We start from the raw sequence: 26,043 nt of genomic DNA, 5'->3' as shown, positions 1-26,043 counted from the left end.
TTTTAGAAAAGTTTGACATAGATTTGTTTTGATTCGATTTAAATGATTGGTTGAATTTCCCAGTGAAACTATCTGGTCCTAGCCATGGTCTGTACGGTTTGTGTATTTCCTCATGATTCAGTTTTGGTAGTTTTTATGTTGCTAGGAATTCATTTCTTCTAGGGTATCAAATTTGATGGTATGTATTTGTTGATGGTCACCTCTCATGAGCTGTTGTATTTCTGTTGTATCAGTTGTAATGCCTCCTTTTTCATTTCTGATTTTACTTGAGTATTCTCGTTTATTCTTCATTAGTAGAGCTAAAAGGTTAATTTTGTTTTCATTTCAAAAACCACCTCTTGCATTGATGTTTTCTATTGTTTGCATGGTCTCTGTTTTATTTCTGTTCTCATATTTCTTATTTCATTGCTTTGCTACTTGTGAGTCTAGTGGTTTATTCGTTTGTTTCCTAGTCCCTTGAGAAGTAAGGGTGTTTATTTGTGACCTTTCTTTTTTCTTATTGTAGGCATTTGTTGCAAGAAACTCTCTTATAATTGTTTTTCTTGCAGCCCATAAGTTTTAGCATGTTGTGTTTCCATTTCCTTTTAAGATTTTTTTAAATTTCAAAGACATTATTGTAAAGCTGTTGTAATTTCCCCCCAGTTTTATTGAGGTATAATTGAACACAGTACCATTTAAGTTTAAAATGCACATTATAATGATTTGAATTACGTATATTGTGAAATCGTTATTGCAGTAAGATTAGTTAATATACATCACCTTATATAGATGCAAAAAAAAAAAAAAAAGAAAATATAGTTTCCTGTGATGAGAACTCTTAAGATCTACTTGCTTAACAGCTTTCAAATATACCATATGGCTGTGTTAACTCTATTCATCATGTTGTGCATAACATTCTCAAAACTTATTTATCCTACAACTGCAAGTTGGTACTTCTGGACTTCATCAAACTCTCCCTCTTCACACCTCCCTCCTCTGGTAACCAAAAATCTGATCTTTTTCTATGAGTCTTTTGTGAGGTTTTTTTTTTTTTTTTTGACATATAAGCTTGGTCTGACTTCTCTCACTTAGCATAACGCCCTCAGGGTCCATCCTTATTGTCACCCATGGCAGGATTTCCTTCTTTCTTATGGCTGAATAATACTCCATTTTCTAAATATACCACAAGGTTTATATCCACTCATCTGTTGATAGGCACACTTTTTTTTCCCATGTCTTGGCTATTGTAAATACTGCTGCTATGAACATGGAGGTGCAGATATTTCTTCAACATAGTGTTTTTAATTCTTTCAATATATTCCCATAGATGAAAATGCTGGACCATCTGGTAGCCCTATTAAATTTTGAGGGCCTTCTCTAGTGTTTTCCATAGAGGCTGAACCAATTTATAAGACAAACAAAAGTACACAAATCAACCCTTTTCTCCACATCTTTGCTAGCATTTGCTAGCAAATCTCTTGTCTCTTTGATGAGTTCCATTCTAACAGTCCTGAGGTGATCTCTCATTGTGGTTTTGATTTAATTTCCCTGATGTGTAGTGACGTTGAACACATTTTCATGTATTTGTTGTACATTCACATATCTTCTTTGGAAACATGTCTATTGGGGTCTATGGCACAACTTTTAATTGGCTTAATTTTTTTTGTGCTATTGAGTTCTATGATGTATTTTGGATATCAACTCCTTATTAGTTATAAGGTTTGCAAATATTATTTTTGATTACATAAGCTCTTTTCATCTTGTTGATTATTTATTTTGCTGTGTAGCTGATTTTTGTTTGATATAGTTCCACTTGTTAATTTTTTAAATTGTTGCTTGTGCTTAAGGTATCATCAAAAATAATATTTAAGACCTGTGTTAAAAAGATTTTTACTGTTTTCTTCTAGGAGTTTTATGACCTCCCGTCTTACAGTTGTCTTTACCTTATCTTATTTCTCTTTAATTGTCATGAGTGGTGTTAGACAGGAGTCTAGTTTTATTCTTTTGCATGTAAGTATGCAGTTTTCCAAGCACTGTTTAATGAAGAGACTGTCTCTCCACCGAGTGTTCCTGACTGCCTTATCAAATATTTGTTGACCTTATATGCAGGGCTTTATATCTGGGTTCTCAGTTCTATTTCATTGTTGTGTATGCCTTTTTACGTGACAGTACCATACTATTTACATTACTATATATTTATAATACAGTTTGATATCATGGAATGTGATACCTCCAGGTTTGTTGTTCTCACTCATGATCACATTGCATATACAAGTTCTTTTGTGGTTCCTCATACATTTCTGTTTTGTTTTTTCTACTTTAAAAAATGCCATTGGGTTTTGATAGGAATTGCATTAAATCCATAAATGGCTTTGAGTAGTATGAACATTCAAAAAATATTAATTCTTCCAATTATGAACAAGGGATAACTTTACTTTTATTTTTGTCTTTTCCAATTGTTTTCATCAGTGTATTGTAGCTTCTATTGTAGCTATCTTTCATCTCCTTAGATAAATTTATTCCTTATTATTTTATTAGTTTTGATGCTGTTATAAATAGAATGGTTTTCTTTTTTCAGATCATTGTTAGTATATAGAAATATGACTGATTTTTGCATTTTAAGTTTTTACTCTGTAACTTTACTGATTATGTTGATTAGTTTTAACAGGTTTTTGGTGAAGTTTTTTGAGTTTCTATCTATAAAACCATGTTATCTTAAAATAGACAGATTTTTACTTCTTAATTTCCGATTTTGATGCCTTTTATTTCTCTTCCTTGACTGATTGCCCTGGCTAGGACTTCCATTACTATGCTGAATGAGTGGTGAGAGTGGACTCCCTTGTCTTGTTTCTGATATTAGAGAAAAAGTTTCACACTTTCACTCTTGAGTGTGCTTTGAACTGTGACCTTGTCATATTTGGCCTTTTTAAAAGAAAATTATTTATTTTTGGCTGCATTGGGTCTTTGTTGCTGCACGTGGGCTTTCTCTAATTACGGTGAGCGGGGGCTACTCTTCGTTGTGGTGGGTGGGCTTCTCATTGCAGTGGCTTCTCTTTTTGTGGAGCATGGGGCTCTAGGCATGTGGCCTTAAGTAGTTGTGGCACACAGGCTCAATAGTTGACACTCACGGGCTCTAGAGCGCAGGCTCAGTTGTTGTGGTGCACGGGTTTAGTTGCTCCTTGGCATGCGGGATCTTCCTGGACCAGGGCTTGAACCCATGTCCCCTGCATAGGCTGGCAGATTCTTAGCCACTGTGCCACCAGGGAAGCCCCGATATTTGGCCTTTATTATGTTGAGTTACATTCATTTTATACCTAACTTATTAAATGCCTTTTCTGTGCCTATTGATATTATATTTTTCCCTTGTTCTGTTGATATGATGCATCACATTCATTTGATTTGCTAGTATTTATTCAGAATTTTTAAAACTTTATTCATCAGTGTTATTGGCCTCTAATTGGCATTGTCCATTTCAGAGTATAATATCAAAGTAATGTTGGCCTTGTAAAATGAGTTTGAGAGTTCTCCCTCCTCATCTATTTTTTCTCTCTCTTTTTTGAAGACTTTGAGGATTGGCATTAATGCATGAAATATTTGGTAAAATTTACCAGTGAAGCCACTTGATCTTGAGTTTTTATTCATTTGAAGAGTTTTGATTACTGTTTTAATTTCCATACTATACTAGTTGCTTCATTTAGATTTTCTCTTTCTTCCTAGTTCACTTTTGGTAGGTTGTATGTTTCTAAGAATTTTTCCATTTTTCTAGGTTGCCCAGTTTGTTAGCATGTAGTTGTTCAAAGTAGCATGTTATCCTTCTTATCTCTGTAGTAGAGTTGTAATGTCTTCTCTTTTATTTATAATTTTATTGATTTGGGTCTTTTCTCCTTTTCCTTGGTTAGTCTAGCTAAAGGTTTGAAATTTTATCTTTTAATGAACCAACTCTTAGTATTGCTAATCTTTTCTGTTGTTTTTCTCTTTTCTATCACATTGATTTCTGCTGTAATCTTTATAATTTTCTTCCTTCTGCTAATTTTTGGCTCAGTTTTGTCTTTTTCCAGGTCCTTGAAGAGAAGAGGTACGTTTTTTATGTGAGATCTTTCTCAATTCGTAAGGTAGGCATTTGTTGCAATAAACCTCCCTCTTAACGCTCCTTTTGCTTCATCCCATAGCTTTTAGTATACTGTGTTTCCATTTCAGTTTTTCTCAAAATACTGTCTTATTTCTTCTTAAATTTACTCTTTGATAAGTTAGTTGGTCAGGAGAGTGTTGATAAATTTTTTGTATTCATTAGTGTTCCAGTTTTCCTCCTCTTATTGATTTCTAGTTTAATAAGATGGTCAGACAAAATACTTGGTATAATTTTAGTCTTCCTGAGTTTACTAAGATTTGATATGTGGTAGATCATGTGGTCTTTTCTAGAAAGCATTTTTTCTGCACTGAGAAGACTGTGTATTCAGCGTTTGTTAGATAGAATGTTCTGTATATGACTCTTAGGATCATTTGGCCTTTAGTGTAGTTCAAATCAACTGATTCTTTTTTTTTTTAATTGAAATATAGTTGAGTTAAAATGTTGTATTAATTTTTGCCGTATAGCAAAGTGTCTCAGTTATACACATATATATATCTGTTGTATATTCTTTTCCATTATGGTTTATCTCAGGATATTGAATATCCTGTTCCCTGTGCTATACAGTAGGACATTGTTTTTTATCCATTCTATATGTAATAGTTTGCAACTACTAACCCCAAACTCTCAGTCCATCCTTCACCAACCCCCTCCCCCTTGGTAACCACAAGTCTGTTCTCTATGTCTGTGAGTCTGTTTTGTTTCATAGATAGGTTCATTTGTTCCATATTTTAGATTTCACATATAAGTAATACCATATAGTATTTGTTCTTCTCTTTATGGCTTACTTCACTTAGTATGCTAATCTCTAGTTGCATCCATGTTACTGCAAATGGCATTATTTCATTCCTTCTATGGCTGAGTAATATTCCATTGTATATATATACCACATCTTCTGTATCCATTCATCTGTTGATGGAAATTTAAGTTGCTTCCATGTCTTAGCTATTGTAAATAGTGCTTCTATGAACATTGGGGTGCATGTATCTTTTCAGATTATGGTTTTCTCTGGATATATGCTCAGGTGTGGGATTGCAGGATCATATGGCAACTCTATTTCTAGTTTTTTTGAGGAACTTCCATACTGTTCTCCATAGTGGCTGTTTCAATTTACGTTCCGACCAACAGTTTAGGAGCATTCCCTTTTCTCCACACCCCCTCCTGCGTTTGTTATTTGCAGACTTTTTCATGATGGCCATGCTGACTGGTGTGACGTGGTACCTCATTGTACTTTTAATTTGCATTTCTCCAATAATTAGTGATGATGGGCATCCTTTCTTGTGCCTATTGGTCATCTCTATGTCTTCTTTGGAGAAATGTCTGTTTAAGTCTTCTGCCCATTTTTTGATTGTTTTTTTTCTGTTATTGAGTTGTATGAGCTGTTTGTATATTTTGGAAATTAAGCCCTTGTTGGTCACATCATTTGGAAATATTTTCTCCTAGTCTGTATGTTGTCTTTTCATTTTGTTTATGGTTTCTTTTGCTGTGAGAAAACCTATAAGGTTGAGTGGGTCCCGTTTGTTTACTGTTGCTTTTATTTCTATTGCCTTGGGAGACTGATCTAAGAAAACACTGGTACAATTTATGTCAGAGAATGTTTTGCCTATGTTCCCTTTTAGGAGTTTTATGGTGTTATGTGTTATATTTAAGTCTTTAAGCCATTTTGAATTTATTTTTGTGTATGGTGGGAGAGTGTGTTTTAACTTTAATGATTTGCATGAACCACCTTTTCCAACACCTCTGGCTGAAGAAACTGTCTTTTCCCCCATTGTCTATTCTTGCCTCCTTCATCAGAGATGAATTGACCATGGATCTGTGGGTTTATTTCTGGGCTCTCTATTCTGTTCCCTTGATCCATATGTGTGTTTTTGTTCCAATTCCAGGCTGTTGGATTACCATTGTAGCATTGTCTGACGTCTGGGAGTGTTATGCCTCCTGCTTTGTTCTTTTCCTCAGTATTGCTTTGGGAATTCTGGGTCTTTTATGGTTCCATATACATTTTAGGGTTATTTGCTCTAGTTCTGTGAAAAAATGTCATGTGTAATTTGATAGTGATCACATTAAATCTGCACACTGCTTTGGGTAGTATGGACACTGTCATTTTAAAGAGCTGCAGCCTGTTCTCACTGTCAGTGGAACTAGCTCCCCTCTGGAAGCGGGTGTCCATACAGGGTTCTTAGAAATAAGACAGACAACACCACCCACGTGGACTCTTCGTACACACGTCTGACCACTGTCTTTCCTTTCTAGAAGTAACCTCCTTAATCGAGTGGGTGGCGTCTGGAGATGTGGCAGCCATCACCCTCCAGGAAGAGTCAGTGCCCCTCCTACCACTGGGGAATGAGTGGCCCTGTGCCTCATTCCCACCAAGGGTTCCAGTTTCAGGAGTTTGTTGAGCTTTTATTTTGCTGCTTTAGTGGATGAGAAATGACACATAACCCATTGTCTTTTTTTCACTTCTCTTCTGATGATTGAGGCTGGAATTTCATCACTTTCAGTTATTTCCAGAATGCAGCCAATTTTCCCAGTTCTGGGGGAGACCACTGAACATGCCTTCCTGGGTGTTCCCAGCCACAGACTGTGATCCACATCTAGCGAGGAATCTCCACCCTTTGTGCAACTACTATGTAGCTAGTGACTGGCTTCTGACCAACAGAATATAGCAAGTCATGGGAGGTTAGTGTTAAGATTCATTGACAGAACCTCTGTCACTTCTCTCTCACTTGCTGCATCCTGTGTTCTCTCTCTGTTTTTGTCTGTCTCTCCTATCCCTGGAAATGGGGAAGCCTGCAAGGGTGTTAGTAGCTGTCGTATGGAGAGGCTCACATAGGAGAGAACACAGACAGGTCGGAGGTCTCCAGACAGACGCACTAGGCTCTCAGCTCAGACTGCATCCTGACAGTACCCATCTCAGTGAGTCTGGGAGCAAATCCTCCCCTGTGGAGCCACAGCTGGGACCTCAGCCCCAGCTTCATAGAGACCTTGAGTCGAGGTCACCCAGCTAAGTACCGTGGGAGCTCAGGAGTAACTAGGTATATGTATTTTGTATGTTGGGAAACCCTCCATAATGATCTTCAGTAAATCAGACAATCTTTAGCATAGAGCAGATCTACTCAATGTTATGTAAAAACAACCACAAAGATAATGCATGTTAAAAAGGTAATAAAATGGACTAAAAACAATAATAGAATTATGTTGATATTACCATTACTACTGTTAAAGAGAAAAGTAAACTTAGAAAGATGGTAGATTCGCGTACAGACTCCTCTAAGTAAATTTCAGGGTACCTATATGAGACGTTCTCTGGGGTATTTTAGAGTCAGAATCCTAGGTTTGCAGAAAGAAATTTGTTCTGAGAGGAGAAAACAAGCAGGAGGGAGTAGAATACCAAAGAGGAGGAGGGTGTGGGTGAACTTGGAAAGTTATTTGCAAACCAGGGAAGGGGAGTCCTAAGGGACATAGAATAAGTACCCCGGTCCATAGTAAAGGGACCTTGTCCTGCCTACCTCATAACCACCACCAGATTTCAGAAGACTGGCCAGTTGCCTTGGGGGCCTAGGCTCCAGGCAAGGAAGTCAGGAGCTTTCTGCACACCCTACATGCACAGGCCTCGTCTGTGATACATCCTTACCCCCAGCACTGTCTCAGTATCAGCACCTTGACTGAATTCCTGCCATTTGTACCTACCCGATCCCATAAAGTCCAGACACTTCGGTTTGCATATGTCACACCAAGGCTATTGGAAGATGTCATCCTAGGTGATCCTGGGTCAGCAGGGAAGATGTTATGTTGGCACAAACAGTGCAGGGGCTCCCTGGGGGACTTAGAAAAATAAATGGTTACTTGAGCAGGCATGTCACCAACCCTACGTCTGCCAGTGCCACACCGGCTTTTCCTGGACACCTGAGTGAATTTAGAACATGTCCCCAGGTTCAGGCATGCCAAGGATACTCTCCTTACTCCTCACTTGTCACAATATCAGTTCTTTGGCTGAGTTTTAAAATTCGGAGACTGGACTCTAGGAGGGACACCCTCTCCAGCCTTACCAGGAGATGTGAGAGTGGTTCCTGGCCCAGCGTTGAGGTGGAAAATCCTGTGCTGAGTCTGGCAGGCCAAAAGTGTCTTCCAGGGCTCTTGCACTGGCACCACTTTCTGATCCCTTAAGAGGACTTAAACATTGTTCTAGAGGCTCAAGAGAGTCAAGAGTGTCCTCCCTGGGGCTCACTTACCAGTAGCAACTGTCCCTTCCTCCAGTGGTTAAGTCTGAATATCTCAGGAGGCTCTCTGACCAACAAGTACCCATAAGTACAGCAGGAACCAGGAAGCACCATGAGTATGTAAGTCTGTTGAAAACCTTCCACACTACTCTTCAGTAAATTGGATACATTCATGAGGAGAGAAACTTAATAAGAAATGCAATAACAACAGTAGTGATAAATAATATCAATAGTGATTACAATCATAAAGATATTAATTGTACTACTACCAATAATAATACTAATAAACTTAAGGACTGAAGGATTACAGAGTTCCCTAATTGAATACCAAGTTTCTTGGGGTATTTTGGGATCAGAGTCCTAGGTTAGCACCGGCTTGGAGCCACAGTCGTAGGTTTGCATAGTGACGGTATAAAATAAGCAGCAAAAAGAGCAAAAATAAACAGCAGCAGGTAAAAGAAATCCATGGGATGGCGTGGGCTGACTTAAGTCTCATATTCCAACCCCAGAGGAGAGAACTATGTAGAAGAGAAAAGTTGAGCCAGCGCTTTCCTGACACATGGAGCCAGCAAATCTCATGAGTTCTGACGACTGGTGTCTGCGGCTCTAACCCGGGAAACAAGAGCAGAACTCCAGATACACCTTCAAATACGTGAAAAAAACACGTAAAATGTACGTGGAGCTTCAGCTCTATCTCTAACCCCACTGCCTGGCAATTGACATAGTGGCAGATCAGGGCTATTGATTGCCTTTAGATGCATGTATAGACTTACTTGAAATTAGGAGGAGAATATTAGTTATGAATTTGCATGTAAAATTTTTATAATAACCAATCTGGAAGTTGAATTACCACTTTCTTGGGAAATTGATAGTTTATTTTACACAACACCTCATATGTTTCCTTTAGTAACATTTGTTCACAGTATATATATTTCTAAATATGTATGAAAGGCACATGCCATATCGGCCCAGAGAAGCCATTGACGGGGCTTTAGAAATCAGTGACCTTTGAGGACGTGTTTGTAGAACTCACTCATGAAGAGTCGGACCTGCTGGACACATTGCAGAGAAAGATGTACACAGATGTGATGTTGGAGGACGTGCACTGTCTCATCTTCTGGGTGAGTCTCTCAATATTTATTTACTTCCTTATGCATGTCTTATTGAGATAGGCTCTGCAGCTTCCACATATGCCGCTGCAGTCTTGGCCCTGACTCAAGCTTCTGTAGCACTTAGAGAAACCTGGAACGAATGTGTTCCTTTACTTACCACAGCACATGTGTCCCTGCATGGAGATACAGTCTCCATTACCACAATCGCACGTATTCCTTACTAGTCTGCCACCAACACGCAGAATAATGCTGAACACAGATAAGGGCTATTTTATCTAACAAACAAGTGACTTTATGTTGCTAAGTAATTCTACTGCTCGGGGGACTATTATGAGGTTTGAACACAGCAAAAATACATAACAGCTTGCATCCCCCTTTCTACATGAACTCCACATAATAATCTCATGGGTCTTATGTTTATTGGATTCTGTTAGAAAACAGTTTTAACCACATTATGAAAACGTTGCTTCCTTCCTGGCTGAGACGTCTAGGCAGCCTGCAGTCTGTCTTTCCTCTTGGGCAAGAACAACAGCAGCCAGAGGCTTTTACTGTCTTTGAGTGAAGTGTCGGGTGACAACCTTCAGTGTTTTCCCCTTCAGGGTGCTCAAACCTGGGCTGCCATTGATGCCTTCACACTTGAGCCTTGGTGTCTTTTCCTGCATTTGCATTGCATGCCCTGTTCTCAGCACAGAACTTTAAATCCATCTAGCATTTCCCACATGTATCAGGGCATCAGCTCTACAAACCAGATGTAATTTCCCAGTTGGAGCAAGAAGAATAGGTGTGGAGGGACGAGGAGGGTTTCCCCAGGCTGGGGTCCAAGTCAGCTCCAGACACATGTGCTCAGTGTGGGGAGGGAGCAGGACACTTGGAATCTCAACTGGAGATTTGCTCGACTAAAGGATATTTTTAGAAATGTATGTGAAGCCATTGAGTCAAATTATCCAGATTCTGTCATTACGCATCACACATTAATTTCTCTTCACGTTTTCCCCTCCACTTTTCATCTCAGAGAAGCAAAATTCCTGTCCTCGTGGGAGTTAAAATTTCATGTTTTTGTCTTTGCCGTGGTCTCTTTAATAATTTTTCCTCTCATATTCCCTGTAGCGCCTGAATTTATTTTATTTTTCTTTTACCTAAACACTGAACATTTTATTAACATTTTTCTAAACCATGTTTCTATCCACTGGTGTATTCCTCAAATTCATGTTCTTTCCCCATGTAATGTACTTTTCAACAACTTAATGACCCTAATGTCACATGTGTCATTTCTTATTAATTTAATTTAATTATTATTTTTGTCTTATTTCAAGCAAAAATTGTGACCATTAAAAGCAAGAAATGATATCCAGGCAAGTTTTTTTTTCCTGGTGGACCAATGTAGCTGGAAGAAAATAGTAAATTTCTTCAGGTGTGAACCCTGGCCATCCACATGTGAAACCCAGGAATGAGGTCAGTTAGGAATTCAGCAGACTCATATAACTCAGTTACAGTGTAGTGTAAACAGTAGCCCAGCATAAAGTGTTCACTTTATGGACTAAATTAGACTGAATTTTGATGATAGCTAGTAGAAATGCTACAAAGGGGGGATGTCCCTGCAGAAGATTTCCATACTATGTGTATGTAACTGACATGGAGATAATTTTAACTGGAGACTATCATTGAATAGACTTACATACACATGAGTTTTCACAGCATAGAAAACACTTTTACTGTAATCAATGAAGGAAAGCCCTCAGGGATTTTTAATTCCTTATTCAATATTGAATTCTCACACTGGATCTATCAATGCTAAAATCACACTGAAAAGCCAGAGCTCATATCAAAATTCTCAGACATGGAAAAACTCTTATCAAGAATGTTTTACCACACATTTCAGCTATGAGTTCATAATTTTGGCTAATAACCTATTATTTTATAAATAAGTGGAATAAAAATATAGATTTGTTAAGTAATCTTGGAATGATAAATAAAAATTTTTGTAACAATGAGTACTTTTTTAATAGATTAGTGTTAAGAAATATATATAAACAAAGTTATATGTGACAATTATTATGATCCACTTAATTGTGATCGTCAGTAAGATTATCAGTTGCTTTTTCTCATCAGAAATATTGCAGGCCAGAAGAGAGTGAAACGATATGTTTAAAATACTGGGGGAAACTACCTAACAACAATTCTATATCTTACAATATTATTCTTCAAAAATGAGGAAGAAGAAAGACAGTCTCAGACAAAAGCTGAAGGAGTTCAGTACCATAATACCTACCCTTCAAGAAATGCTAAAGGGAGTACTTCAAGTTCAAATGGAAGGACACCAGTAACTTGAGGCCATATGAAAATATAAAGTTATCTGATAAAGGTAAATAAATGGACAAACAGAAAACAAAGCTATAATTTTGACTTGTAACTACACTTTTTATTATTCTAGGATATTTTCTAAAACCAAAATATTAAAATAATTATAAATGTGTTGGTATTGTGTGATTGTTTCCCCTAAAATTCATGTTAAAAATATAACCTCCAAATGTGGTGATATTAGGACTTAGGGTCTTTGGGGGGGTGCTTAGGTTATGATGGCAGAGCCACAATGAATAGGATTTCTGTGCTTTTATTTATTTTTAAATATGTATTTATTTACTTACTTATTTGGCTGCATTGGCTCTTAGTTGCAGCACGTGGGATATTTGTTGTGACACACAGGCTTCATATCTGTGGCACGGGGACTCGGTAGTTGCAGCACACAGGCTCTCTAGTTGTGGCAGGTAGGCTCAGTAGTTGCAGCACATAGGCTTAGTTGTCCCGTGGCATGTGGGATCTTAGTTCTCTGACCTGGGATTGAACATGTGTCCCCTGCATTGGAAGGCAGATTCTTAACCACTGGCCTACTAGGGAAGTCTCTTCTGTGCTCTTAAAAGAGATCCCAGAGAGCTCTCTAAACCCTTCCTCCTGGTGATGATATCATGAAAAGTCTATGACTCAGAAAAAGACCTTTACCTAACCCCCTTGATCTCACACTTCAGCCTCCAGAACCATGAGAAATAAACTTCTGTTTATAAGCTACCCAAGCTGTGGCATTTTGTTATAGCATCCCCAAATAACTAATTTGTACATCTACATTAACAGAAAACAATGTATAAATATGTGATTTGTGACATTAATAACATGTAATTAATGTGTAATGTAATAGGAGATGTAATAGAGATTTTGCATGTGATTACAATTATGTTGATACCAGTTTAAGCTAGTTTGATAGGATTTTATATGTAATCTCCATGGTACCCACAAATTTATACCTATAGAATATACACAGAAGGAAATTAAAAGTAAGTCAGTCAGTGGACTTCCCTGGTAGTCCAGTGGCAAAGACTCCATGCTCCCAATGCAGGGGACCTGGGTTCAATCCCTGGTCAAGGAACTAAATCCCACATGCCACAACTAAGTGTTCGCATGCTGCAAAGAAGATCAAAGGTCCCCCATGCCACAACTAAGACCTGGCACAGCCAAATAAATACATTTTTAAAATGAGTACAGAAAGTAAGCACAAAGGACGTCAGTATGGGAGAAAATGTGGGACAGAAAAGCTATATGACATTACAGAAAAATTGGCAATTAAAAGTCATTCCATATCAGTAATTTATATATATATATATATATATATATATATATATATATATATATATATATATATATATATATATAGCTTAAACACATCAGTTAAAAAACAAAGATGGACCAGCTAGACATAAAAAGGGTCCAACTTATGTTGTCTACAAGAGACTCACTTAGAAGTAAGGACACTCATATGCTGAAAGTGAAAATATGGGGAAAGATATTCCATGAGAACAGTAAGCAAAAGAGGAGAGGAGTGGCTCTGCTGCTTCTGCTGCTGAGGCTGTGGCCCCTACTTTGCAGGGAGTAACCAGGGGCGGGTGCAGGGGCTGGGGTGCCCCTCCCACCCTCTGCACCTTGAACCAGGGAAGTCAGAGGGACTTGGTCCCCCTCCCGAGTTCCATTCTTCCTCCAATGAGAATGGTGCTAATCAATAAAGACCAGGGTATAGCTGATTCACTTTGTTATAAAGCAGAAACTAACACACCAGTGTAAAGCAATTATCCTGCAATAAAGATGTTAAAAATAAATAAGTAAATAAAGACCTGGGGAAAAGAGATGGCCCCCGTGGAGAATGCCTATGTTGTAAGTTTATCTGCTGTCAGGTTGGCTTGAGAGAGAGCAGGAGCTACATGGTGTGTCCTCTCCCTTCAAATCGATTAATTTTTCTTTCTTGATGTGCACACACACACACAGACACAAAACCATTATAAAGCCCATACATATAGAATGCTAATGGGTTGGTCTATGAGCTTGAAAAGAGGGAAGTAGAACACTTGAGGTCGGTGCAGTGATGTGTTTGTGTCTGTGCATGTGCATTACTAGGTGGAGGGTCCACAGTATCCATCAGATACTTCAAGGAAAACATATCTCCCAAGTGTTCTGGATTTCGTAGATAAATGATCATAGGACAACAGTCTTCAATAAAATTCGGGTAGCTCTCTCACACACCACTCATTAAAGTAACAAATATTCATTGAGAGTCTCCAGGATTCCAGCATATGAAATTTTCTGGAGACTAAGAGGTGAAATGTATAACATTACCACCTTCACCAAGTTTATAGCTCAGTGGAGGCAATAAAATTTAATATCTCACATTTTTTCTATTTAAGTATGACTCTGGGTTTAAAGTAATTTTTCTGCATCGTTTCCACAGTGCCCCAGGACTGACGCCCTCCTCAAGTTCAGCACCTAGAACAGAGATCTGATTGAGCAAAACTAGTGATGCAGCTGCTTCCCAGCGAGGCTGTGGCCTCTAATGGCTGTCTCCTGCTCCTGTGTCTGTGGCCTGCTCAGCATATGGGAGACACTTAGGCTGCTTCCTCAGTGCGTTGTGTACCTTCCAAGGCCAAGAACTTGCTGAGTAAAACATAACTTCTTTACTTTTGTGAACACCTGGCCTCCAAAAGGCTGAAATGTTTAGTGACAATATACTGAGGACGTAATTTCTTATTCATTCCCTGACCTACACTCTCAGTCACAGAGACATGTGGTAAAACAACAGGGACTCAGGCTTATGGTCATGACTTGGCTGGGTGAAGAAGTTCTAGGCCATGTGGGACGATTCCTCTCTCCTCTGAGATTTCTGCTTCAACCAACGGGAAGCAGCTGCCCTTAAGGTCTGAACTGGAACCCTATAAATTCGTATGTTGAAGTCCAGACCCTTGTACCTCATAATGTGACTGTATTTGGGAATAGGGCCTTAGGAGATGTGATTAAGTGAAAATGCGTCATATGGGTGAGCCCTAATCCAGAGCTGTGCCCCTATAAGAAGAGAAGATTAGGACACAGCCACGCACACTCAACTCATAGAGGTAAGTCCATGTGAGGATGAAGCAAGAATGCGGCCACCTGCAAGCAAGGGAGAGAGGCCTCAAAAGAAACAACCTGTGGACACCTTGATCTTGGACTCCCAGAGCTGTGAGAAAATTAATTAAGCCTACCATTCTGCAGTATCTTGTTCTGGTAACCCTAGCAAAACCCTAATACAGCTTTATTTCTCCTATATTCCTCTTTCTTGCAAATAAAAATTATGAAAATAGCACCAAAAGCACACAGTGTATAAAGTATTTGAAATGACAAAAAAGCAGTGGAACCAGCGGGGATACTAATGAACTAACTACACAGCAGTGATTCCCCTGGTTTTGTCTCCTACCACAGTAAAGGAAAATAGTCAAAATCACCATGGAAGGCTTGAGTAGACATTTTAGAGAAGGCAAATCTCCATGGTAAAACAAACTTGAAATGTACTCACAGTTGGTAGAAATAGTAAATGCATTTTAATCTTTGGAGGTTTAAGAATTCAATTTCTTGAATTTCTAGAGAGGTTATAATACATATGTAGATGGTTGAAGGTCCTGAAAATATAAAATATTTTGCATTACATTGTGCCCCCCCACAACCTCCCCCTCCTCTTTGCCCAGGAGCCCCTGCCCGCCACAGGTAACCATGTATCTGGTTTCCCATGCATACTTCCTGGGTGTCTTTATGTGCATACAAGCAAGTATGAATATATATTTCTTCTTGGCACCCTAATTAAAATCACAAATAGAATACTAAGCATGGTGTTTTGTTTTATCTTGCTTTTATTCATTTGACAATATCTTGCAAAGTATCCTCTATCAAGACATAGTTTCCTGCACGACAGTGCACTGAATGGATGATGTACTATAATTCACTTTGGCAATCCACATTGGCATGAATGCTGATATTCAATAATCTATATTACAAACAATGCAGCAATGCATAACCTTGGCGTGCATTATTCTGCTGCTTGCAAATGTGTAGGATATGTTTCTAAAGGATTTATAACGTGGAGTGTTTTTAACTGAGAGAGCATTTGGTAAAATGTTAAAGGTACTCTGTTGCTGAATCCTTCTGCAGAGACTAGCAGTGAGCCTTTCTCTTTCTTTAAACTGCAACCTATCAGATCTATCCCCCACATGTGGTTAAAAATGCTTTCCAACCTCTTCTACCTTCAGAAACCCTCCATAATCTTTATTCTCAGCACTGCCCTTTATTCTTACACCCATCACAGCCTTACCTGGCACATACCTGTTGTCTCCACCTTGCTCTCTGCCCACTTAGGAGGATTTAGAAATACTGAAAACCCTCTTTGATCATCTTCAATTAATCAGCTACTGTGTGAATCAACTTTACTCAGTTTTATTGCTAATTACAAACAGTGGTAATAATTACCATAATGTTGAGTAACGAGGACAGTAGTAAGTTACAGTTCTGTAGGTCTCAGAACTTCTCATTTCACCAGTGTCTACACTAATGGATCTCAAAAACAAATTCTCAAGTCACTGAAATTTTTTCTTGCTACGACACCGCCGTATTGCCATCTAGTCGGCCTTACAGCAGTGGACGCCAGGTAACAACCAAATGCAGGCAAAACCACCGGGATAGATCTGGATGGCACGCCAGAGAAGGTGCGCCTCAATCCCTCTGCACTCCTCCCCTCTGGGTCCACCACAGGTCCCATTTCTCTCTCCGGGTTGTCTCCCCGTCTACACGCGCGTTCAGAGGCTATTCTGGGACGAGATTCTCTCGTGGAGCCTCTGACAACCGCGCCCACCCAGGACCGCGCCCGGCCTTGTGCCTCCTACGACCATCACCAGACGCCCCAGGGAGCTCCCCATTTCCCCATTTGTTAGGCTTCTCCGACCACCAAGCCCCTGGCGTGACCGTAGACGCGCCTGAAGCTCCCCCACGCTCGCCCCCGACTGTCCGTGTCGTCAACTGCGTTGAGGGGACCTGTGTCTGGTCGACACATAAGCGCTTCGCCGACTATGCCAACAGAAGAGGGAACGCCAGGCGCTCCCCCGTAGACGCACCTCGGCCTGCGGGGGAATCCCGTCTGCGCAGCCCCTTGACTGCTTCTCGCGGATCTCGGAGTAAGTGGCCGCCGTGGAGGAGCTACGGCGATGGGAAAGGGACGCACCGGATCCCCAAGGTGGCCGTGGCGTCGCAGTCCCGTGGGAAGGAAGACGGGGAGGCCGGAGTCGCCCTCACAGTGCCTCCTCGTTTCGCCATCCGGCCGTGCCAACTGCGGAGAGAATCATATTTGGGAATTAGGGCGAACGGTATCCAGAGGGGAGGCCGGCGGAAACTTGGCGCCGTCCACGCCCTTAAGAGACTTTCAGCCATCCGCAGGCGGACTTGGGAAACGAAAGTACGACCACTTGGACACACGGAGGACGACGCCGGACACAGATACCCTCCCCTGACCACGCGCAGCAACTTGGGCGTTCCTCGCGCTCAGAGGTCACCAGGGAGTGCCGGTCGGACCGCCCAGACCGCCACTCAACGACTTCTAGGGCGCGCAGAGCGGGCCTCACAGTACAAAGGTCTGCCGGTCCAAAACGCGAGAGCAGGAAGCGCCCATGCACCGGAGAACGGGACCCAAGCGCGACAGCCAAGAAGCACGTCGCGCCCTCCACTGGCCTAAACGCCCGGGCCCGGTCCGTTCCCCACCTCCGGAGTGGGACGCTGGGTGACAGAGGTGGTAGAAAATGAACGGCCCTAAAGTGATTCAAAAAGACGGACCATCAATCCTCAGGCGCTCCGGAGGGCTCGGAAGACGCTCCCCTTCACAACGCGGCGGCGGGCGCAGGTCAAATCGAGTCCGGTCGGTCCACGCGGCTGGACAGGCACTGGCAGATACTGGTCGACCAGCAAGGCAACGTCCCAACCTACCTCGCGAGCGCGGCAACGGTCACAGCCTCATAAACCTGCAAGCCCAATCTCCAGCGACAGCATGACGCGCCCACGCCTCGGAGCCAACGGGACAGTCGCCACCAGCGTCGGCGGCCTCCCGGAACTCTGCCCCGCGCCCGGCGGCCGAGTCTCAGCCCTCGCGAAGATCGCCGAAGCTCCGGAGACAAGGGACGATATAAAAGCGGCCGCCAGGTGGCGCCCGACAACAGGCTCGAACGTCCCCGGGCCGGATCCCGATCGCCGACCGGCGAGGGTGCAGCGCGGGCCGTCCAAACGCCAGAGCTCGTTTCGGGGCGTCCGCCTCGGAGCTAGCTCGCGGCTCGGCACGACACGGCACGACCCCGGCAGCAGACGGGGGACAAGGAGCTGGGAGGATGTTGCCGGGAGGCTGCCGCGAGGGAGACGCGCTCTTCACGCTATTCCTGGGCCGCCGGCCGCTGTAAACAAGGAAAATTCTGCAGGGGGATGGACTGAGTGAACTGTAAGCTGAAACCATGAAAGTACCAATAGAAAACACGGATGACATTTTATTCTGTAGTTGCAGAGTGGAGATGGTACTAAAACATAAAAACCAGGGCCCAGAAGCCATAAAGGAAACTATTGATAACTTGACCACCTAATTGATCTTTACATATTCCACAAGCAAAGTCAAATGGCAAGAAGTGGGTGGGTGGGAACATTTGTGCAAATACATGTGTAATAAGAATATTGATATCAGTATTACTTAAGAACAGAACATTTAGAAAACAGCCATTAAGAGGGACCAGGTAAGTAAATTTCAAGTACATTCACACAATACAGTACTATCACTTTGTGCTTTGGTTTACTGATATATTTTTAAATGAGCTAGATCTATAGGTATTGACTTGGAAAAAATGTTGATGACAAACTGTTTAATGAAAATAGCAAGTTTATACATATCTTTTGAAAAAAGTAAATGGAAAAGTAAAGGATTGGAATAGGTAAAGCAACTTTGGAAAACAAGAATAAATTCCTCCTTGTAGCCTGTGGTCAAGAGCCAGAAAGATGAGTGTGTCAGAAACAAACATGAGCCACACTTTCTGCTTTTCTGCTCCCTCCTTCTGCAGTCCTGGGACAGGCAGCTGGCATCTCAGCCCCTCAATGTGTCTCCTCCAGCCACACCCAGAGCCACCTACAGGCAAGTAGAACTTTCACTCTGCAGGCCTGGGCTCCCTATGTCCTCAGCCTGTTTCCTCATATCAGGAGCCCATAGCAATTCACTTGGTTTGCCCATTCGTCCATGCCGAGGGTTGCTGGCCCCAACCTACACCTGTTTAGCCTTTCTTTCCAAAAGCTTTGAGCTGATATCCCAAGGGAAGAACATTCCCCTTTTATAGCAGGTATGAGCCAAGGGGACAGCTGGAAGTTCGCGCCTGGATCCATCCTACAAACTTTGTGTGCACTCAACTCCCAAAGACACAAGAGCAACAGAGGGTCCACTGTATTGTTAGCGCAACATGGCCATTGCTTTCTTATAACACACAGGCTCAATCAGCAAGTCCAGCTGTGGCATGAAGAAAAAAGAAACACACACACACACACACACATATCGGCAGGAAATCCGTACTCCTCCCAGGCCTGAGAGTGGTGGGAGCAGAAAAGAGATCATTGTTGCCACTTCTTGGGTCCCCTGTGCTGACAAATCCTGGCTGCTGTATTGATGTCACTGGCGGGGAGTGAGGGCTTGGAGCTCCCTAATCTATCATTTGCTGTCCAGTGCCCTACATTTCATTCTATCATACACTTTCTCCTCAATACACAGTTACAATTAAGAAAATAATAATCTGCATATGTTACATTCAATTTTCAAGTTTGAACAAAGGTGAAGAACACATAGGGAGGGACTTACCTGGTGGAGTAGTGGTTCAGAGTCCGCATGCCAATGCAGGAAACATGGGTTTGATCCCTGGTCTGGGAGAATCCCACGTGCCGCGGAGCGGCCAATCCCATGAGCCACAACTACTGAGCCTGCACACCTGGAGCCCGTGCTCAGCAGTAAGAGAAGACACCACAATAAGAAGTCCGCGCAACTCAACGAAGGGTAGCCCACGCTAGCCGCAAGTAAAGAAAGCCCGTCCTCAGCAGCAAAGACCCAACACAGCCAAAAATTAAAAATAAATAAATTGGAAACTCTTTAAAAAGAAAAGTACACATAGGATAACTGAGTTATTGTGAAGAAGTTTAGGAAGGAAATTTTATTTATCTTCTTTTGTAGATATAACAATGTTCAAATATACTCTATAAAAAGTTTAATATTTTAAAAATTAGAAATAGTAAATAATTCCTCATTACTCTTTATTGCCCAGCACACACCTCCACCCCAGCACCTTTCACACTAAACTCACCTGATGTCACATCTGCTCCCCCCCGTCTGGAAAATTGTTTCTCTCATCACTATCACCTGTGTTCACCACACACCTAAGGCCGTTGTAGTCATTCACATGGTAGTTAGGAAATTTTTCTCTACTGAGCCTAAGGGCTGTATTTATTGTTTTTAGTGAAAATCTCTCCCATCTGTTCTGTGAAGTCACAGCCTTAATGGAGTGTGGAACAATTGGGTGTGAATGACGGAAGGAGATTATTTCCACATCCGTCACCCTAACAGGGTGGTGAACATAACTGGCATTAGTATTTCATGGGTGCACTTAGAAGATCCAGGCCAAAAGGAGAAACCTGACTATGTGGCAAAAGATGGAGCAATTCAAGAAAAAAAATAAGTCTCTTCTCACCTGTTGTTTCATTGTCAGGAACTCAGCCACCACTTGTCCTCCTCTGCATCCTTATGCAGGGTCAGATGAAAAACTGAGCAGATAAAGATGAGGAAAGAGAAAGCAAAAAAGAGAATCCAGGCATTTAAAGCATTGTTAGGTACGCCAGGCATGAATGCCCAACCACTCACCTGGGAATGAGCCCTACCACCTAACCCACAGGCATGTGTAGATATGGTGAACCACCCTCTCTCCAGGATCAACAATAAGGCAGTGTAGGCTACTGCACATAATCAAGACAGTAATATTTTCATTTACACATAAAAAATGAAAATCCTTGGGTGTTGTAATTATTATTTTTTTTAATAAATTTATTTATTTATTTATTTTTAGCTGTGTTGGGTCTTCGTTTCTGTGCGAGGGCTTTCGCTAGTTGCGGCGAGCGGGGACCACTCTTCACCACGGTGCCCGGGCCTCTTACTATCGCGGCCTCTCTTGTTGCGGAGCACAAGCTCCAGACGCGCAGGCTCAGTAGTTGTGGCTCACGGAACCAGTTGCTCCGCGGCATGTAGGATCTTCCCAGATCAGGGCTCGAACACGTGTCCCCTGCATAGGCAGGCAGATTCTCAACCACTGCGCCATCAGGAAAGCCACCGGGTGTTGTACTTTTATTAGAGCTACTTTTTCAGAGTTATTTCATTAATGTTCAATTTCTAGGATTTACACCAGACTCCAGGAAACCCGCACAATGATCAGTTGGGGAATGTTGCCTCCACAGAAAGAACACCACTCTCAAATGTTTCCTGAAGTAATTCTTGATCAAATGCACCAGGATTTTTTCTCCAACACCCGCCCCAGTGCTTCAGAGCCCCCACCCTCCCTGCTGTGCCCTGCCCCCACCCCCGCATGCCCTTGCCCGCAGTCACCTTGGTTCCTCCTCATGTGGGAATCAGGCAACATGAGAGCCTCAACCCTACTGCTGAACTCTATGGCCTTGGATATGTGGCCAGGCCACTTTGGATCTACTTAATGGTGGGGAAAACAATCCAGGGACTCATGTCTTGTTGGAAGGTCTTGTCACACAAATCAGGACTAAAAACCCCTTGAACAGGAAAGCAGCAGGAGTATGTACATCATAAGCCCACTGTTGGGTACCAAAATCCACACAGGGCAGACACGCTCATCAAAGATAGAGTGAAGTTTAATTTGCGGTGAAATTTAGTCGACACCTTCAGATGGATTAGTGAAAAAGTAGGTGGAGTTTTGTCCTACTAAACGTCATGGGGAGAAACATTCTTCATTTCATAATTTTTCTATAGGAAAGTATGTGTAAAGTGTCAAGTGCTACCTAAGTCAATGTTAATCATTAACTACTACGTAAACAAATACTGATAATGTGTCAGGAACAGGGGTGGATCACAACCCTTTGATCCTGAGATGCTGACAAGAGAAAACATTCCTTTTGAGACCCAATGATTGAGATTTACCTACGTTTGCTCATTTATCTTTAGTACAACCCTGTTACTTATAGATTAGTTACCTTTTAATAAGTAACATAAGCTAGGTTCCGAAATTTGGCTTATTTGAGAAAATCATGCCGCTAGAAAATGACAGAGCTAGAATTCAAACGTAGCTCAGGCTGTTTCTGAATCTCAAATTCCTACATATGCTGGTGTTGAGGTGTGGATCCCAGATTCAAGTTTGACCTGGATATGTCACCTACCAAATCAGTGGTTGGAACCCTCCCTGTTATCACAACACTTCCCCTCCATTCTGTTCACACAGTGATTACCGTGCTTACGTTCTCCCAACACAGGAATCCTCCAGTGCACTGACCCAGCCTCCCGATAAGTCCCATGTCTCCTGAGTTTTATGGAACAGTTCTCAGGTCCCTCTGACCTCTCTGCACAGCTGATGATCAAGACCCCAATCAGAGATGACAAAAAATCTCCCCTTCCTATGGCTGCATCTATCATACGTATCTCCCAATGAGTTTTATAAATATCTGGCATCCTACCAGGACGTGATCATAAATCATTCTTCCATGCTTTGCACACACTTCGAATGTTCCCCTCGTTTTTTTGAATCCCTGAAATTCTCACTTTCCCTCACTTTCAACAGTGTGCTCACCTCCTCCCATGCACATGCAGTAGATAATTTGAAGAAATGTTTCAGCTCACTGTCATGAAGTCAACACCTACTCCTGCATCTTCACCCATTGGCGATGCAGCTCCTGTTTAAACTGAAAGTCATTTCTACGCCTGGATAAGCCCATTTTTCTCAAATGTATCCCCTTCTCTGCTGCTCTCTGGAGAATGTTTTATTATTAATTGTAAACTGAAGCTCTTCTACCAACAAACACCCATCACTTCCCAGTCCATTCCCTTTCATCTTTTTCAGTTTCTTCATTCTTGAAACAAAATCTCTGAGCCAATTTTTCTCTGGTTCCTGCCCAGTGTATTTCCTCCTTCCAAAGTAAACTGAAAGAGCAGTGCAGGATTAGTGACAATCTCTGGGCGCCCCTCCCACAGTTTGATTTACTAGGGGTGATCTCCCTGTTACTATTGACCTGCGTATGCATAAACCTTTATAACATTATAGTTATCTCTCCGTAATTAAATACAATGAATGTTTCTCAGTATTTTACTTGGACCCAAGCAGAATTGGACTATGAACTCCAACAGGAACTTTATATTTCCAAGGTCCTCTGACATCACAAACTCCCCACTGCCTTTAAACTAGTCAGTTCCTCCTAGAGTACTGCGTGCGGGTCTCCTCAAACAATACTATTTCAACATCTCAAGACTCCATTGTAGCCCTCTTCTCTCTTTTTACTATATACACCATCTTCGAAAACTGTTATAATTATTCAGTCTTCGACTGTTACCACTAGGATAATAATGTGTAAAAACGAATGCTAGATTTCATTTCTGAGGTGTCATCCATACTTGCATGGGAAGCAGGCACCTACAATGAAATGTATATCAGACAAAAGCCAGGAACTTCCTCCCCAAATAAAATCTACTTCTCCTCTCGTCTGCATTCTCAGATAGTGGCTCCACTAATTATTTAGGGCTCAGTCGTTGACATAACGTCCCAGAACCACAAAAACAGAACCAAGCATCGATTTTATTTCTACAATGAGTGCTCTCGTCTCTGTTCATCACCTCCTTGATATCCACATACATAGTTCCAGCTACACTTACACTGCTTCACTTTCAGGTTAAATGTCAGTGCCTCAGAGATTCCTTCTTTAAATTACTAGCTAAGTAACTCTCCTTTCCCTGTTGTCTTGAATAGAACCTACAGGCAACACATCTAATATTTCACGATATCTCTACTCATCTGTTTTTTTTTTCTTTTCTTTTTTTCCTGTTTTCCTTTCTGGACTAATTGCAGAAAAGTCAACTGTAGAGTCATAAAGCAAGTTACTCTTTAATATTACTTATGAATTGTAAATCCACAGAAATTCCATTTACACAGTAACCTAATCTACTCTCAGATGGCCTGTGACCAAAGGTCTTTAATCAAATTAAATAAGCATCTTTAGATTTAAAATTCCTTGAATAATAAATGACTTTGTTTCCTCCTGGGGAAATTTTTCTTTAGTAATCACCAGGAACAAAGTGTGTGGGAAAACTGTGCTTGTGTCTTTACTTAAGTATGTAGCTACCACGCTCCTGAGTTCAAAGTTTTAGTCTCTTTCTATAGAATCAGGCATAAAATTGTCTGTGGGCTCCTGTTAATAGATTTGATAACCTCATATATTTTATAATCATGAAGAAAGAACTACTTTAATCTCGATGCCAATCAGGATAAATCTAATCCAGGAATAACTTCCCTAACACAAGCTTTTTCTTCTCAACAGGTTAACCACTTAGATACATGTAAGGACAGTATAAGTGATTCCTTTAATTTGCTAATATTCTAAAAGCCTCCAAAAGCATTTTTGATGCCTTGGGACAGATGTCTCACTATTTTGTGAATTGTGGCCAGTTCTGGGAAGAGAATTTGCAGCAAGAGGATCAGTCTTTATATAAATGGGTTTAACCTACAAACAGTCCATCAGGCTGTGGGTTTTGTGTGGCCTTACATAAAGACTGGTGTTTTTTGATGATATCAAACATTCAAGGAAGATATTTTTAGTGTTTTAAAGCATTTGTATTTTAATACCAAGGTAAATAATACTTAAATTCTAATCAATTACATGAAGTTTCCAGGGATGCATGAGAGAAAAGAATACAGTTGGAGAAATTGGGCTTGGCCAAAGAAGAGATGATTCTTCAATTCTTCCTATGGGCTTGGGAGTCAACAATGAGGAATATTTGCAGATTTTGTGATAGTGAGCTGAAGAATTTCCTCATATTATCTGATTAATCTGTCTGGTAGAAGCTGATTCCCTTTGTGGAAAGTGAGGAAAGTACTGAGAATGATTAAAAATCAAAAGATATGGAGAAAGTCTGAAATATTTGTGAGGCATAGAATAAGACTTAATTATCTAGATATAGTACAATGACCAGAGATATTTGAAAAATGATGGGAGATTTCTGAACCCCACCAGATTTAATATCCTAGTTAGATTCAGTCATGGATGAAGCAGGTAGTTGGAGCCCTCCAAGATTGGAATCTTGATCAGCAGATGTGATGAATTTGGAAGGAATATGAAAAGAGGAACATGGAAATTGTTGGTCTTCATAACTATATGTTGAAATTACTTAATTTGATTAATTTGGAATAAACATGAAGACAGGTTGGATGTTAGGAGAGTGGGGTCAGTGCAGTGGAGGTTCTCCTAGCATTTGGGGTCAGGGAGGAAACTGAATAATAACTTGGAATATCATTGGTTAATTACCTTTAAAAACTCTTTGATTTTTATACCCTAATAAGTAAATTTGGGATACTAATATTTCCCTTATGAGAAGCAGTAGCCAATGCCTTCCTAGTTTGACCCTGGGAATAAAGATTACTCCCCTTTTCTCATTGACCACTTCACATTTGCAGGTGGGGTGGTTGTTCACTCCCAGGTAAAGGTTTATGGATTCATAACTGTTACGTCTGAAAACTCTAGATAGGATTCAAGTGTCATGGCTTTCTTCTCTTTCCTTCGATTTGTCTGCTTAGAGTAAACAGTGTCTCTGAGAGAGAATACTAGCAGCTGAGTGCTTGGCAACGTGTCCCCAAGTGAGTGGGGACTTGCTCTTTCTCCTGAAATGGTAACTGTTTCCAGTGGATAGAAAGGTGTCACCACTTGGACTGAGTGCTCTACTTGTATCCAGGAGGGAGTCAAGGCTCTGAGCACTAGTCCTGTCATCTGGCATCTCTGTGAGGATCGTGAAGTAGGGCAAGCGCTAATACAGCAACCGTCTCCTTTCCAACATTTACACCGACGTTTTCCAGACTCCATGAAGGCAGTGATGGTAAAGAGGGCACATGAGAGGTTATATTTCTCTCCCCTCAGCCATGGTCTTGACAGGGGTGTGAGTCACTCCATAAGCGAGTCTGCGATGCAGTGAGCTCTGTCATGTGATGGACACAAGTGGAGGGAT

At 41.2% G+C, this 26,043-nt stretch overlaps 1 long non-coding RNA gene across 1 annotated transcript; it reads left to right on the top strand.

Moving 5' to 3' along the window:
- Positions 1-4,710: 4,710 nt before the first annotated feature.
- On the top strand, positions 4,711-12,134 carry LOC309651675. Its single transcript, XR_014258303.1, has 3 exons — positions 4,711-6,781; positions 9,230-9,443; positions 11,544-12,134. It is a non-coding gene; the product is annotated as an uncharacterized lncRNA (long non-coding RNA).
- The last annotated feature ends 13,909 nt before the right edge of the window (positions 12,135-26,043 follow it).

The sequence above is a fragment of the Balaenoptera physalus genome (genome assembly GCF_965194825.1).
Source record: "Balaenoptera physalus genome assembly, chromosome: 21".
NCBI classification, from domain to species: Eukaryota; Metazoa; Chordata; class Mammalia; order Artiodactyla; family Balaenopteridae; genus Balaenoptera; species Balaenoptera physalus.
The sequence above is the reverse complement of the archived record's forward strand: the minus strand, read 5'-3'. Positions and strand labels throughout refer to the sequence as shown.